Here is a 13,247-nt window from a genome sequence, read left to right as displayed (position 1 = left end):
TAAAATCTTTATGTATCTCATGTTGCTCTTGCGTCCTTCATCTTTTTTTGATTCTCTTTTCAAAATCGTAATTTATCTGATGTTGCTCTTTCTTCCATCGTATAAACTTAGAATTAGTTTCTGCTTTTATGTCTGAAGCAGATTGAATTAGAAAAACACGGCAGATAATTGCAATAACAGACGTGGGAATTAGGGTAAAGGCTGGATTCCCTTTATTTGTCCGGTGTCCTTGGTGGCCTTGTTTGAAATTACATTACAGTTTTCTGTTGAGAAAAAGTTGCAGCGGTGGACTTTGAACCGAAAGACTGGGTCCTTAAATCCAGTTCTCTGGACAGCTCGGCCACAGTACCCACTGTTAAAATGGACTGCTTGGTCATCGCACAGACCATCACAACTTTCCTTTTTTCCAATCAAGGTTTTGACGTGAACAACCACCGGTAGGAGGTGCAACTGCCACCACGGGGGCACAGGACTTGGTGGCTGGTTGGTTAAGGCGATGGACTACACTATTGAGTTGGAACCCCATCCGTGACACACAACATTGCTTCTTTTCTCCCTTGCATGGCCCTACATGAAAGTAAAAACGCTGAAATAAAGCAGAACATGTGATAGCTTGCGCAAACAAACTCAATAAAGATGGCAGTGGTGGGATTTGAACCCACGCCTCCTTAGAGACTGGAGCCTAAATCCAGCGCCTTAGACCGCTCGGCCACACTACCCAGCTGTGGCAAACTATTCACACTTTCTCATCAGTTACCTAGAGCGTCTGCACTTCCTTGTATTTTAGTCTTCTTTTTCATTTTCTTCTTTAAAATATTTATGTTTCTCATGTTGCTCTTGCGTCCTTCATCTTTTTTTGATTCTCTTTTTTAAAATCTTAATTTATCTGATGTTGCTCTTTCTTCCATCGTATAAACTTAGAATTAGTTTCTGCTTTTATGTCTGAAGCAGATTGAATTAGAAAAACACATAATTGCAATAACAGACGTGGGAATTAGGGTAAAGGCTGGATTCCCTTTATTTGTCCGGTGTCCTTGGTGGCCTTGTTTGAAATTACATGACAGTTTTCTGTTGAGAAAAAGTTGCAGCGGTGGACTTTGAACCGAAAGACTGGGTCCTTAAATCCAGTTCTCTGGACAGCTCGGCCACAGTACCCACTGTTAAAATGGACTGCTTGGTCGTCGCACAGACCATCACAACTTTCCTTTTTTCCAATCAAGGATTTGACGTGAACAACCACCGGTAGGAGGTGCAACTGCCAACACGGGGGCACAGGACCTGGTGGCTGGTTGTTTAAGGAGATGGACTACACTATTGAGTTGGAACCCCATCCGTGACACACAACATTGCTTCTTTTCTCCCTTGCATGGCCCTACATGAAAGTAAAAACGCTGAAATAAAGAAGAACATGTGATAGCTTGCGCAAACAAACTCAATAAAGATGGCAGTGGTGGGACAGATAACACTGCTACTCCTACTGCTCTCTCTTCGTCCGCCCACGTGTTCTCGCACACCCCGAGAGCTTCTGGTCAGCGGGGTGGTGGCACCGGGATCCTCATCTCTCCCAAGTGGTCATTCTCTCTTTCTCCCCTTACCCATCTGTCTATCGCCTCCTTTGAATTCCATGCTGTCACAGTTACCAGCCCTTTCAAGCTTAACATCCTTATCATTTATCGCCCTCCAGGTTCCCTCGGAGAGTTCATCAATGAGCTTGATGCCTTGATAAGCTCCTTTCCTGAGGACGGCTCACCTCTCACAGTTCTGGGCGACTTTAACCTCCCCACGTCTACCTTTGACTCATTCCTCTCTGCCTCCTTCTTTCCACTCCTCTCCTCTTTTGACCTCACCCTCTCACCTTCCCCCTCTACTCACAAGGCAGGCAATACGCTCGACCTCATCTTTACTAGATGCTGTTCTTCCACTAACCTCACTGCAACTCCCTCCAAGTCTCCGACCACTACCTTGTATCCTTTTCCCTCTTGCTCTCATCCAACACTTCCCACACTGCCCCTACTCGGATGGTATCGCGCCGTCCCAATCTTCGCTCTCTCTCCCCCGCTACTCTCTCCTCTTCCATCCTATCATCTCTTCCCTCTGCTCAAACCTTCTCCAACCTATCTCCTGATTCTGCCTCCTCAACCCTCCTCTCCTCCCTTTCTGCATCCCTTGACTCTCTATGTCCCCTATCCTCCAGGCCGGCTCGGTCCTCCCCTCCTGCTCCGTGGTTCGACGACTCATTGCGAGCTCACAGAACAGGGCTCCGGGCAGCCGAGCGGAAATGGAGGAAAACTCGCCTCCCTGCGGACCTGGCATCCTTTCACTCCCTCCTCTCTACAGTTTCCTCTTCTGTCTCTGCTGCTAAAGCCACTTTCTACCACTCTAAATTCCAAGCATCTGCCTCTAACCCTAGGAAGCTCTTTGCCACCTTCTCCTCCCTCCTGAATCCTCCTCCCCCCCCCTCCTCCTCTCTGCAGATGACTTCGTCAACCATTTTGAAAAGAAGGTCGACGACATCCGATCCTCGTTTGCTAAGTCAAACGACACCGCTGGTTCTGCTCGCACTGCCCTACCCTGTGCTCTGACCTCTTTCTCCCCTCTCTCTCCAGATGAAATCTCGCGTCTTGTGACGGCCGGACGCCCAACAACCTGCCCGCTTGACCCTATCCCCTCCTCTCTTCTCCAGACCATTTCCGGAGACCTTCTCCCTTACCTCACCTCGCTCATCAACTCATCCCTGACCGCTGACCCTTCTGTCTTCAAGAGAGCGAGAGTTGCACCCCTTCTGAAAAAACCTACACTCGATCCCTCCGATGTCAACAACTACAGACCAGTATCCCTTCTTTCTTTTCTCTCCAAAACTCTTGAACGTGCCGTCCTTGGCCAGCTCTCCCGCTATCTCTCTCAGAATGACCTTCTTGATCCAAATCAGTCAGGTTTCAAGACTAGTCATTCAACTGAGACTGCTCTTCTCTGTATCACGGAGGCCCGCCGCACTGCTAAAGCTAACTCTCTCTCCTCTGCTCTCATCCTTCTAGACCTATCGGCTGCCTTCGATACTGTGAACCATCAGATCCTCCTCTCCACCCTCTCCGAGTTGGGCATCTCCGGCGCGGCCCACGCTTGGATTGCGTCCTACCTGACAGGTCGCTCCTACCAGGTGGCGTTGCGAGAATCTGTCTCCTCACCACGCGCTCTCACCACTGGCGTCCCCCAGGGCTCTGTTCTAGGCCCTCTCCTGTTCTCGCTATACACCAAGTCACTTGGCTCTGTCATAACCTCACATGGTCTCTCCTATCATTGCTATGCAGACGACACACAATTAATCTTCTCCTTTCCCCCTTCTGATGACCAGGTGGCGAATCGCATCTCTGCATGTCTGGCAGACATATCAGTGTGGATGACGGATCACCACCTCAAGCTGAACCTCGGCAAGACGGAGCTGCTCTTCCTCCCGGGGAAGGACTGCCCGTTCCATGATCTCGCCATCACGGTTGACAACTCCATTGTGTCCTTCTCCCAGAGCGCTAAGAACCTTGGCGTGATCCTGGACAACACCCTGTCGTTCTCAACTAACATCAAGGCGGTGGCCCGTTCTTGTAGGTTCATGCTCTACAACATCCGCAGAGTACGACCCTGCCTCACACAGGAAGCAGCGCAGGTCCTAATCCAGGCACTTGTCATCTCCCGTCTGGATTACTGCAACTCGCTGTTGGCTGGGCTCCCTGCCTGTGCCATTAAACCCCTACAACTCATCCAGAACGCCGCAGCCCGTCTGGTGTTCAACCTTCCCAAGTTCTCTCACGTCACCCCGCTCCTCCGCTCTCTCCACTGGCTTCCAGTTGAAGCTCGCATCCGCTACAAGACCATGGTGCTTGCCTACGGAGCTGTGAGGGGAACGGCACCTCAGTACCTCCAGGCTCTGATCAGGCCCTACACCCAAACAAGGGCACTGCGTTCATCCACCTCTGGCCTGCTCGCCTCCCTACCACTGAGGAAGTACAGTTCCCGCGCAGCCCAGTCAAAACTGTTCGCTGCTCTGGCCCCCCAATGGTGGAACAAACTCCCTCACGACGCCAGGACAGCGGAGTCAATCACCACCTTCCGGAGACACCTGAAACCCCACCTCTTTAAGGAATACCTAGGATAGGATAAAGTAATCCTTCTCACCCCCACCCCCTTAAAAGATTTAGATGCACTATTGTAAAGTGGCTGTTCCACTGGATGTCTTAAGGTGAACGCACCAATTTGTAAGTCGCTCTGGATAAGAGCGTCTGCTAAATGACTTAAATGTAATGTAAATGTAGTCTGTTCATTATATACATCTACATGATGTATTGTTACACCATGTAGGAGCAGTATAGACCTAGTCTGTTCATTATATACATCTACATGATGTATTGTTACACCATGTAGGAGCAGTATAGACCTAGTCTGTTCATTATATACATCTACATGATGTATTGTTACACCATGTAGGAGCAGTATAGACCTAGTCTGTTCATTATATACATCTACATGATGTATTGTTACACCATGTAGGAGCAGTATAGACTTAGTCTGTTCATTATATACATCTATGTGATGTATTGGTACACCATGTAGGAGCAGTATAGACTTAGTCTGTTCATTATATACATCTACATGATGTATTGTTACACCATGTAGGAGCAGTATAGACCGAAAGTAGCTAGCTACTTATTTAGATTTAGTTTGATTTAATGAAAATGCCTTTAATGTGCTGTAGTAAACATGTTTTATTTGCACTAATCAATCAACACATGCAGGTCTTTGTATGTCTCAATATAATAGTATTATTTAATTAAATCCATGTAAATCCTTTGTCTCAAAGGATTTAAATCCAGGCGGCGATGTGCGTCTTTCAGGCGACGCTGCCAGCGTGACGTATAATCTAGTGGACGGTTCTTCAGAAACAGCTCGTCAACCACCTCGGTAGCTTGCTAGCCAATATAGCCGAAAGATTCAAGATATTTATACGATTTCGGTGTATATTAGCTACTGTGTTTCAGACACACTTCTGTGTCTAAACTTGTTAACCTGTTTAATTTAATATTACGTTATTTTGTATTAGTCAGCTTTAGTAGCTGGCTGGTTTAAGTTAGCAGGAGCCTAGTCGCTAATGATAGCTAGCTAGCTAACATCCCCGACCATGAGCTCCCTAAACTACTCTCCTCCTGTTAAAGAAGATGAGGTCTGCTGGACGGAGAAAGAGGGTCTGTGGCTGAACATTGTTGTGAAAGAGGAGAAGGAAGAGGGGGATGTTACAGTAAAACAAGTAGGAGGTGAGGCTGTTACAGTGAAAGAAGAGGAAGACACGTTCAGAGTGAAAGAGGAGGAGGATGAGAAGGAGGAGGGGGAGATTTCTGTCACATTGGAGGAAGAAGAGGAGGTTGGTGATCTGTTTAACACCAGTAAGTACCGTCTCTGCAGTCGTTGAACCAATATGCAGTAAAAGGGTTCTACACTTTAATGTTGTTCTGTAGGAATGGCTGAAGCTTCACTGTAACGTGTAGAACATCAAGAGTGGACCATCAACAAAACGTTAACAATTGATCAAATGCATCCAATGACAATGTCTGAAATACTGTACTCCCCAATATCTCCTATTAGATTAGCCCAGGAGGGGCTATCAGCAGTTGTTACATCCATTTTGGGACTTATACATTAATGATTTGTACCCATTGTTTCTTGAAGAAATCACTTATAAATGCCTCATGAGCTTAGGTCAACTGTCGTACCCCATCAGAACCCAAAATATAAGCTTTTTTTCACGACAATGTTCATTAGTAAATGTAAACACACTGTATATCCTCAAAACATGATTCATTAATTTGAGTCTCAAGCATTTCTAAAACATTTAACATTTTCATTTAATTCTTTAAAACAAATCTAATTTAGAATAAGTAACGTAACAAAATGTGTAAAAAGGGAAGTGGTCTGAACTTAATGAATGCACTAGGGCCCCAACTAAAACAAATCTTGGGTCAACCAAGAATCATCTTTTCTTTCTACCAACCGATTTGGAGAAATGTTATAAACGTGTATTTTTCCATATATAGACACATCCCATGTGGTTTTTAATAAAAATAAACTGTATGTACTGAACTGGTCTGATGCTTTGAGCACGCAGTTTGATTAAATAATTAAGACACACATATGACTCGGGAACCAGAGATCAAGATAGCCTAACCATCAGAAAAAACCTCTTCCTCCTCCCGCTGGCCTACGTAAATTCTGACGTTATGCTCCTATAGTTTCTGGTAATAGACTACACCAGCAGTCGGCGACCTTTTCCATCCATCCTTTGAGTTCCTTTTGGCAAACTCCAAGCAGGCTGACATGTGTCTTTTACTGAGGAGTGGCTTCTGTCTGGCCACTCTACCATAAAGGCCTGATTGTTGGAGTGCTACAGAGATGTTTGTCCTTCTGGAAGGTTCTTCCATCTCCACAGAGGAACTCTGGAGCGCTGTCAGAGTTACCATCAGGTTTTTGGTCACCTCCCTGACCAAGGCCCTTCTCCCCCAATCGCTCATTTTGGCCGGGTGACCAGCTCTAGGAAGAGTATTCCATTTAAAAATGATGGAGGCCACTGTGTTCTTGGGGACCTTCAATGCTGCAGAATTTTTTTGGTACCCTTCCCCAGATCTGTGCCTCGACATAATCCTGTCTTGGAGCTCTACGGACAATTTCTTCGACCTCATTGCTTGGTTTTTGCTCTGACATACACTGTCAGCTCTGGGACCTTATATAGACAGGTGTATACCTTCCAAATCTTACCCAATCAATTGAAATTACCACAGGTGGACTCTGAACAAGTTGTAGATACATTTCAAGGATGATTAATGGAAACAAGATGCACCTGAAAGCAATTTCGAGTCTCATAGCAAAGGGTCTGAATACTTATGTAAATAAGGTATTTCTGTTTATTATCTGTTGTCATTATGGGCTATTGATGACACTCCTCTGAAACAAGATAGTCTAACCATCAGAAAAAAACCTCTTCCTTAGCCTACACCTCCCGCTGCTGCTGGCCTTCGTAAATTCTGATGTTATGCTCCTATAGTTTCTGGTAATAGACTACACCAGTAGTCGTTATGCTCCTATAGTTTCTGGTAATAGGCTACGACAGCAGTCGTTATGCTCCTATAGTTTCTGGTAATAGCAGTCGTTATGCTCCTATAGTTTCTGGTAATAGGCTACACCAGCAGTCGTTATGCTCCTATAGTTTCTGGTAATAGGCTACACCAGCAGTCGTTATGCTCCTATAGTTTCTGGTAATAGACTACATCAGCAGTCGTTATGCTCCTATAGTCTCTGGTAATAGACTACACCAGCAGTCGTTATGCTCCTATAGATTCTGGTAATAGACTACACCAGTAGTCGTTATGCTCCTATAGATTCTGGTAATAGACTACACCAGTAGTCGTTATGCTCCTATAGATTCTGGTAATAGACTACACCAGCAGTCAGCAACCTTTTCCATTTGGTGCCAAAGTTTGCTGTATCCAATGTTTTTTAACTGAGTCATCTTGCAATTCAAGATGGCGTAGCAGTGATGGCTGTTGTAAATGTTATGGGGTTTTTTTCCTCATTTTTTGTATATATTGCAAAATATTCCAATCTCTTTTTCCATGTTTAAATTAAATATACCTTCCGGCATCCCGCCTCACCCAATGTGATACGGATCTGCTTATTTTTAGACTTTATAGCTAGAACCTCCATCAGCAGCTAGCCATCAGAAGCTAACCAGCTGATTAGCTACTAGCTATTTAGTCATTGTTAGCCACTGCTAGCGGCCTTTACCTTTTTAGCTCAGACACCAGCCGCTTTTAGCCTGGATAATACCTGCCAGTCTGCACAGCGTAATATCAACCCTGAGCATATCAGACTGTTTTTCTCCACTACATCACCGTATTCTTGCCGTATTCCCGCTCTGGACCATTACACCGGATAATCGCAGCTAGCTTGCTGCCACCAAGTGGCCCAGTCTCGAAGCTAGCCGTGAGCCAGGCTCATCTCCCAGCCCGCTCAGTGGACCCTATGATCACTCGGCTACACAGCTGTTGCCTCCCAGACTCTTCACTAAGACGACTAGAAGCCACTACATCACCGGATTCCTGCCGTAAGCTCTGGATCTTTGCACCAGTGTGGCTATAGTGGCTAACGCCCTTGTTCCGAAGCTAGCACCAGTTAGCCTCGAGCCAGGTGCATCTCCCGGCTAGCAAACAAAATTACTCCAGCTACAGTACCTCTTTTGCCAATTGGCCTGGACCCTTTGTCAACACGGAGCCCCGCCGATCAATCACGACTGGTCTGCCGACGTAATTCTGTCCGATGTGCCCTCAACCGGCCTTTGCAGGACGTCCGTGACGCCCTTGTCCCGAAGCTAGCACCAGTTAGCCTCGAGCCAGGCGCATCTCCCGGCTAGCGTAGTAATGACTACCTAACGGCGGCTTCCCTGGTTCATATATTCCTGTTCACTGGACCCTATGATCATTTGTCTACATAGCTGATGCCTGCTGGATTGTTCATTAATCACGGGTCTCCATTTTGTTTTTTGTTTATCTGTCGGCCACAGTCTCGAACTCAGGCCCTGTGTGTAGTTAACTGACCCTCTCTGCCCATTCATTGGCATTTTACCTGTTGTCTTAGATGATTAACTGTTGTTGTCTTACCCGTTGTTGTCTTAGCTAGCTCTCCCAATCAACACCTGTGATTGCTTTATGCCTCGCTTTATGTCTCGCTTTATGTCTTTATGTTAAGTACAACCCTAAATCCGTAAACATGGGCACCCTCATAGATATTATCCTGACCCACTTGCCCTCCAAATACACCTCTGCTGTTTTCAATCAGGATCTCAGCGATCATTGCCTGCATCCGTTATGGGTCCGCGGTCAAACAACCACCCCTCATCACTGTCAAACGCTCCCTAAAACACTTCTGCAAGCATGCCTTTCTAATCGACCAGGCCTGGGTATCCTGGAAGGATTTTGACCTCATCCCGTCAGTAGAGGATGCCTCGTTGTTCTTTAAAAATAATTTCCTCACCACCTTAAATAAGCATGCACCTTTCAAAAATGTAGAACTAAGAACAGATATAGACCTTGGTTCACTCCGGACCTGACTGCCCTCGACCAGCACAAAAACATCCTGTGGCGTACTGCACTAGCAGCGAATTATCCCCGCGATATGCAAGTTTTCAGAGAAGTCAGGAACCAATACACACAATCAGTTAGGAAAGCAACGGCTATCTTTTTCAAACATACATTTTTATCCTGTAGCTCTAATTCCCAAAAGTTTTGTGACACTGTAAAGTCCATGGAGAATAAGAGCACCTCCTCCCAGCTGCCCACTGCACTGAGGCTAGGAAACACTGTCACCACCGATAAATCCACGATAATTGAGAATTTCAACAAGCATTTCTCTACGGCTGGCCATGCTTTCCTCCTGGCTCACAGCCAACAGCTCCACACACCCCGCAGCTACTTGCCCAAGCCTCCCCAGCTTCTCCTTCACCCAAATCCAGATAGCTGATGTTCTGAAAGAGCTGCAAAACCTGGACCCATATAAATCAGCTGGGCAAGACAATCTGGAACCTCTCTTTCTAAATTGATCTGCCTCCATTGTGACAACCCCTATTACTAGTCTGTTCAACCTCTCTTTAGTTTTTTTCAGAGGTTCCTAAAGATTGGAAAGGTTCCGCGGTCATCCCCCTCTTCAAAGGGGGTGACACTCTAGACCCAAACTGTTAGACCTAGGTCCATCCTGCCATCCTGCCCTGCCTTTCTAAAGTCTTCGAATGCCAAGTTAATTAACAAACAGATCACTGTCCATTTCGAATCCCACTGTACCTTCTCCGCTGTGCAATCCAGTTTCCGAGCTGGTCACGGGTGCACCTCAGCCACGCTCAAGGTACTAAACGATATCATTACCACCATCGATAAGACAGTACTGTGCAGCAGTCTTCATCGACCTGGCCAAGGCTTTCGACTCAATCAACAACCGATCGCTGCCTGCACCCCCCGGACTAGCACCACTACTCTGGACGGTTCTGACTTAGAATACGTGGACAACAACAATTACCGAGGTGTCTGGTTAGACTGTAAACTCTCATTCCAGACTAATATGAATCATCTCCAATCCAAAATTAAATCTAGAATCGGCTTCCTATTTCTCAACAAAGCCTCCTTCACTCACGGTGCCAAACATACCCTCGTAAAACTGACTATCCTACCGATCCTTGACCTTGGCGATGTCATTTACAAAATAGCCTCCAACACTTTACTCAGCAAACTGGTTGCAGTCTATCACAGTGCCATCCGTTTTGTCACCAAAGCCCCATATACCACCCACCACTGCGACCTGTCGGCTGTCCGCTGGCCCTCGCTACATATTCGTCGCCAAACCCGTTGGCTCCAGGTCATCTCTAAGTCTTTGCTAAGTAAAGCTCTGCCTTAACTCAGTTCACTGGTCACCATAGCAACACCCACCCGTAGCACGCGCTCCAGCAGGTTTATCTCACTGGTCATCCCCAAAGCCAACACCTCCTTTGGCCGCCTTTCCTTCCAGTTCTCTGCTGCCAATGACTGGAACAAATTGCAAAAATCGCTGAAGTTGGAGACTTATTTCTCCCTCAATAACTTTTAAGCATCAGCTATCTGAGCAGCTTACCGATCGCTGCAGCTGTACACAGCCCATCTGTAAATAGCCCATCCAACTACCTACCTCGTCCCCATGTTTTTATTGACTTTTTTGCTCTTTTGCACACCAGTATTTCTACTTGCACATCATCATCTGCACATCTATCTCTCCAGTGTTAATTTGCTAAATTGTTATTACTTCGCTACTATGGCCTATTTATTACCTTTCCACCCTACACCATTTGCAGACACTATATAGATATTTCTATTGTGTTATTGACTGTTCCTTTGTTAATCCCACGTGTAACTCTGTTTTTTGTCGCACTGCTTTGCTTTATCTTGGCCAGGTCGCAGTTGTAAATGAGAACTTGATCTCAACTGGCCTACCTGGTTAAACTATCATTATGACATCATGGCCACCTGGTTAAATAAATAACATTAAGAAAAATTATAAATATCGTAACTTTATTGACAACACCCAAATGGATACTGTCATTAATGTGGTTCTTCAATAATTAAACATCATTCTTAATACTGTAGCTGTTTAGTTAGTCACATGTTCATCTATCATCAGCTGATCCAGGAAATAATTTTCTGAATGATTGTCACATGACAAACATCACAACATGCAACAACAACCAAAGTGCTTCTTCATTCATTACTCTGGTAAAGACAGTTATGCCGTGCTCCACGTTGGATCCAACATCCCTACTTTGGTCATAATTTGTAGAGAACTGTTCCTTGTTGGATAGGCTATTGTACAACACACAGAGCTATTTTCCTTCATTTGTTGTTAGGTTAAGTTATGGGCCAATTTGGCAAACCGTGTACAAACCCTCAGCCAAAGAGCATTTTACTGGTTGAAGTGTTTTTTAAGTACGAAGCGGTTGATTTGCGATGATGACACAAACATTATATTAAGCAGGACGTTCAAACGAGCATTACATTTATAATCCAAAGTAGTGTGAAATGCTCTCATAAGCAACCTGAACATGGAGGTTACTCCCCTGAGTTTTCCCCATTCACATTCAGAATACTGAAAAACTAAAATCTTTGCCCACCATTTTTGCTCCAGGCAGATATACTACGTCCATAACTATCGGTTTCCTCATTAGCAGGGAGGAGTATCTGCAATCAAATTGCATGTGCATCGCCCTCATGCTGCAAGTTTAGCAAACACAGAAAGGTGCCTTGGAGACCAAAAGTCGTCTGGCACACTGTTTAGAGTTTCAACAACATGAATATCCTATTTCTAGCCTACAATCATCGATGTTACTACTAATGTGAAAACAAGAAAAATATGACTTTTCTTGCTAATTTTAAGACAATTGTCAAATAATGTTAACATTCATTACAGACGTCAATTGCTGTACAACATCATAGCTACGCTGTTGGCATCACCTTTTACAGTGGACTTCTGCTGTTGTGGGCCTTTAATCATCTGTCTGACTTTGTTGTTCACACAGGAGAGATACGGGACTATCGTGGATCCTCTGGGGAGCCTCAACAACCTCATGATGCTGAAGAGGCAGAGGAGAGTCTCTCCAGATCAGAACACCTCAATAAACACCTGCAGAGACCCACAGTGAAGAGAACTCACTGCTGCTCTGACTGTGGGAAGAGATTCACCTCATCAGGCATTACAATTCATCAGAGAATACACACAGGAGAGAAATCTTACAGCTGTGATCAATGTGGGAAGAGTTTTGGTCAATCTGGAGAGCTGACAGTGCACCAGAGAACACACACAGGAGAGAAATCTTACAGCTGTGGTCAATGTGGGAAGAGTTTTACAACATCTGGCTCTCTGACTCAACACCTGAGAACCCACACAGGAGAGAAACCTTATAGCTGTGATCAATGTGGGAAGATGTTTGGTCGATCTTGCCATCTGACTCTACACCAGAGAATACACACAGGAGAGAAACCCTATAGCTGTGATCAATGTGGGAAGAGGTTTGGTCGATCTTGCCATCTGACTCTACACCAGAGAATACACACAGGAGAGAAACCCTATAGCTGTGATCAATGTGGGAAGAGTTTTGGTCAATCTGGAGAGCTGACAGTGCACCAGAGAACACACACAGGAGAGAAACCTTACAGCTGTGGTCAATGTGGGAAGAGTTTTACAACATCTGGCTCTCTGACTCTACACCAGAGAACACACACAGGAGAGAAACCCTATAGCTGTGATCAATGTGGGAAGAGTTTTACAACATCTGGCTCTCTGACTCTACACCAGAGAACACACACAGGAGAGAAACCCTATAGCTGTGGTCAATGTGGGAAACCTTATAGCTGTGATCAATGAAGAGATTGACTCTACACCAGAGAACACACACAGGAGAGAAACCCTATAGCTGTGGTCAATGTGGGAAGAGATTTGCTTCATCTGGCCACCTGACTCTACACCAGAGAACACACACAGGAGAGAAACCCTATAGCTGTGATCAATGTGGGAAGAGTTTTGGTCAATCTGGCCATCTGACTCTACACCAGAGAACACACAGGATTGAAATCTCATAGCTGTGACCAGAGATCATCTGATAAGAGATCTCTGATCAAGTATTAGTTAATACATACATGAAG

General features: G+C 45.4%; 1 non-coding gene across 1 annotated transcript; it reads right to left on the bottom strand.

Moving 5' to 3' along the window:
• Positions 1–637: 637 nt before the first annotated feature.
• Positions 638–719, bottom strand: trnal-uag (transfer RNA leucine (anticodon UAG)). Its single transcript has one exon. It is a non-coding gene; the product is annotated as a tRNA-Leu (tRNA).
• Positions 720–13,247: the final 12,528 nt, after the last annotated feature.

Source organism: Oncorhynchus nerka, unplaced genomic scaffold (assembly GCF_034236695.1).
Source record: "Oncorhynchus nerka isolate Pitt River unplaced genomic scaffold, Oner_Uvic_2.0 unplaced_scaffold_1557, whole genome shotgun sequence".
Taxonomy (NCBI): Eukaryota; Metazoa; Chordata; class Actinopteri; order Salmoniformes; family Salmonidae; genus Oncorhynchus; species Oncorhynchus nerka.
The sequence above is the reverse complement of the archived record's forward strand: the minus strand, read 5'-3'. Positions and strand labels throughout refer to the sequence as shown.